The 4180-nt window shown below is 36.4% G+C and overlaps 1 protein-coding gene across 1 annotated transcript in view; it reads right to left on the reverse strand.

Annotated features, from left to right (window-relative positions):
- Positions 1–4180, reverse strand: part of HDX (highly divergent homeobox) — a 181590-nt gene that overhangs the window by 8398 nt on the left and 169012 nt on the right. The gene's annotated exons all lie outside the window — the stretch shown is intronic.

Here is a 4180-nt window from a genome sequence, read left to right on the forward strand (position 1 = left end):
TTCTTTCTTTCTTTCTTTCTTTCTTTCTTTCTTTCTTTCTTTCTTTCCTTCCTTCCTTCCTTCCATCCTTCCTTCCTTCCTTCCTTCCTTCCCTCCTTTAGACAACGAATCATCCCAAATTGAGGAGGTGGACTTTGAGAGCAAGATTTATGATTTTTTCCCCTTTTCCTCATTTTGTGAGTGTGTATGTGTATGTTCTGTATGAGATTTTGTCTGTATAGCTTTGCTTCCACAATTTGTCCTAAGGTTCTCTCTGTCCATTTTTTGTTTTTCTTAAAATTATTTTTCTTAACAATTATTTTTTAATTTAATAACTTTATTATATTTTACTTTATTTTATTTTATCGTCTATCTTTCTTTTTTCCTTCCTTCCCTCCTTCCTTCCTTCCTTCCTTCCTCCAACTATTCCTCCCTCCCTCCCTCCTTTCTTTCTTTCTTTCCTTCTTTTCTTCTTTATTTCTTTCTTCCTTCCTTCCTTCCTTCCTTCCTTTCTTTCTTACTACTTCTACTAATTCTTTCTCTCTACCTTTCCTCCCTTTTATCCTGAGCTGTGTGGATGAAAGGCTTTTGGTGCTGCAGCCAGGAGTCAGTGATGTGCCTCTGAGGTGGGAGAGCCAACTTCAGGACACTGGTCAACAAGTGACCTCCCAGCTCTACATAATATCAAATGGCAAAAATCTCCCAGAGATCTCCATCTCAATGCCACCACCCAGCTTCACTCAACAAGCAGCAAACTACAGTTCTGGACACCCTATGCCAAACAATTAGCAAAGCAGGAACACAACCCTAGCCATTAGCAGAGAGGCTACCTAAAATCATAATAGATCCAAAGACACCCCAAAACACATCATCAGACGTGGACATGCCCACCAGAAAGACAAGATCCAGCCTCATCCACCAGAATACAGGCACTAGTCCCCTCCACCAGAAAGTCTACACAACCCACTGAACCAACCTTAGCCACTGGGGACAGACATCAAAAACAATGGGAACTATGAAACTGCAGCCTGCAAATAGGAGACCCCAAACACAGTAAGATAAGCAAAATGAGAAGACAGAAAAACACACCGCATATGAAGGAGGAAGGTAAAAACCCACCAGACCTAACACATGAAGAGGAAATAGGCAGTCTACCTGAAAGAGAATTCAAAATAATGATAGTAAAGTTGATCCAAAATCTTGGAAATAGAATAGACAAAATGCAAGATACTTTTAACAAGGACATAGAAGTACTAAAGATGAAACAAACAATGATGAACACAATAAATGAAATGAAAAATACTCTAGATGGAATCAGTAGCAGAATAACTGAGGCAGAAGAACGGATAAGTGACCTGGGAGATAAAATAGTGGAAATAACTACTGCAGAGCAGAAGAAAGAAAAAAGAATGAAAAGAACTGAGGAAGTATAAGAGACCTCTGGGACAACATTAAACGCTCCAACATTCGAATTATAGGGGTTCCAGAAGAAGAAGAGAAAAAGAAAGGGACTGAGAAAATATTTGAAGAGATTATAGTTGAAAATTTCCCTAATATGTGAAAGGAAATAGATAATCAAGTCCAGGAAGCACACAGAGTCCCATACAGGATAAATCCAAGGAGAAATATGCCAAGACACATATTAATCAAACTGTCAAAAATTAAATGCAAAGAAAGCATATTAAAAGCAGCAAGGGAAAAACAACAAATAACACACAAGGGAATCCCCATAAGGTTAACAGCTCATCTTTCAGCAGAAAATCTGCAAGCCACAGGGGACTGGCAGGACATATTTAAAGTGATGAAGGAGAAAAATCTGCAACCAAGATTACTCTACCCAGCAAGGATCTCATTCAGATTTGATGGAGAAATTAAAACTTTTACAGAAAAGGAAAAGCTGAGAGAGTTCAGCAACGCCAAGCCAGCTTTACAACAAATGCTAAAGGAACTGCTCTAGGCAAGAAACACAAGAGAAGGAAAAGACCTACAGTAACGAACCCAAAACAATTTAGAAAATGGGAACAGGAACATACATATCGATAATTACCTTAAATGTAAATGGACTAAATGCTCCCACAAAAAGACACAGATTGGCTGAATGAATAGAAAAACAAGACCCATATATATGCTGTCTACAAGAGACCCACTTGAGACCTTGAGACACATACAGACTGAAAGTGAGGGGATGGAAAAAGATATTCCATGCAAATGGAAATCAAAAGAAAGCTGGAGTAGCAATTCTCATATCAGACAAAATAGACTTTAAAATAAAGACTATTACAAGAGACAAAGAAGGACACTACATAATGATCAAGGGACTGATCCAAGAAGAAGATATAACAATTGTAAATATTTATGCACCCAACATAGGAGCACCTCAAAACATAGGGCAAATACTAATAACCATAAAAGGGGAAATCGACAGTAGCATATTCATAGTAGGGAACTTTAACACCCCACTTTCACCAATGGACAGATCATCCAAAATGAAAATAAATAGGGAAGCACAAGCTTTAAATGATACATTAAACAAGATGGACTTAATTGATATTTATAGGATATTCTATCCAAAAACAACAGAATACACATTTTTCTCAAGTGCACATGGAACATTCTCCAGGATAGATCATATCTTTGGTCATAAATCAAGCCTTGGTAAATTTAAGAAAATTGAAATTGTTTCAAGTATGTTTTCCAATCACAACGCTATGAGACTAGATATCAATTACAGGAAAAGATCTGTAAAAAATAAAAACACATGGAGGCTAAACAATACACTACTTAATAATGAAGTGATCACTGAAGAAGTCAAAGAGGAAATCAAAAAAATACCTGGAAACAAATGACAATGGAGACACGATGACCCATAGCCTATGGGATGCAGCAAAAGCAGTTCTAAGAGGGAAATTTATAGCAATACAAGCCCACCTTAAGAAACAGGAAACATCTCGAATAAACAATGTAATGTTGCACATAAAGCAATTAAAGAAAGAAAGAGAAAAAAAAACCCCAAATTTAGCAGAAGGAAATAAATCATAAAAATCAGATCAGAAATAAATGAAAAAGAAATGAAGGAAACAATAACAAAGATCAATAAAACTAAAAGCTGGTTCTTTGAGGAGACAAACAAAATAGCTAAACCATTAGCCACACTCATCAAGAAAAAAGGGAGAAGACTCAAATCAATAGAATTAGAAGTGAAAAATGAGAAGTAACAACTGGCACTGCAGAAATAGAAAAGATCATGAGAGATTACTGCAAGCAAGTCTATGCCAATAAAATGGACAATCTGGAAGAAGTGGACAAATTCTTAGAAATGCACAACCTGCCAAGACTGAATCAGGAAGAAATAGAAAATATAAACAGACCAATCACAAGCACTGAAATTGAAACTGTGATTAAAAATCTTCAAAAAACAAAAGCCCAGGACCAGATGGCTTCACAGGCGAATTCAATCAAACATTTAGAGAAGAGCTAACACCGATCCTTCTCCAACTCTTCCAAAATATAGCAGAGGGAGCAACACTCCCAAATTCGTTTTACGAGGCCACTATTACCTTGATACCAAAACTAGACAAAGATGTCACAAAAAAGAAAACTACAGGCCAATATCACTGATGAACATAGATGCAAAAATCCTCAACAAAACACTAGCAAACAGAATCCAACAGCACATTAAAAGGAACATCCACCATAATCAAGTGAGGTTTATTCCAGGAATACAAGGATTCTTCAATATACAGAAATTAATCAATGTGATAAACCATATTAACAAATTGAAGGATAAAAAACATATGATCATCTCAATAGATGCAGAGAAAGCTTTTGACAAAATCCAACACACATTTATGTTAAAAACCGTGCACAATGTAGGCATAGAGGGAACTTTCCTCAACATAATAAAGGCCATATATGACAAACCCACAGCCAACATCATCCTCAATGGTGAAAAACTGAAAGCATTTCCACTAAGATCAGGAAAAAGATAAGGTTGCCCACTCTCACCACTCTTATTCAACATAGTTTTGGAAGTTGTAGCCACAGCAATCAGAGAAGAAAAGGAAATAAAATAATCCAAATAAGAAAAGAAGAAGTAAAACTGTCACTGTTTGCAGATGACATGATACTATACATAGAGAATCCTAAAAATGCTGCCAGAAAACTACTAGAGCTGATCAATGAATTTGGTAAAGTAGCAGGA

This window comes from Monodon monoceros, unplaced genomic scaffold (genome assembly GCF_005190385.1).
Source record: "Monodon monoceros isolate NGI ecotype Baffin Bay Population unplaced genomic scaffold, NGI_Narwhal_1 Super_Scaffold_22, whole genome shotgun sequence".
Classification (NCBI taxonomy): Eukaryota; Metazoa; Chordata; class Mammalia; order Artiodactyla; family Monodontidae; genus Monodon; species Monodon monoceros.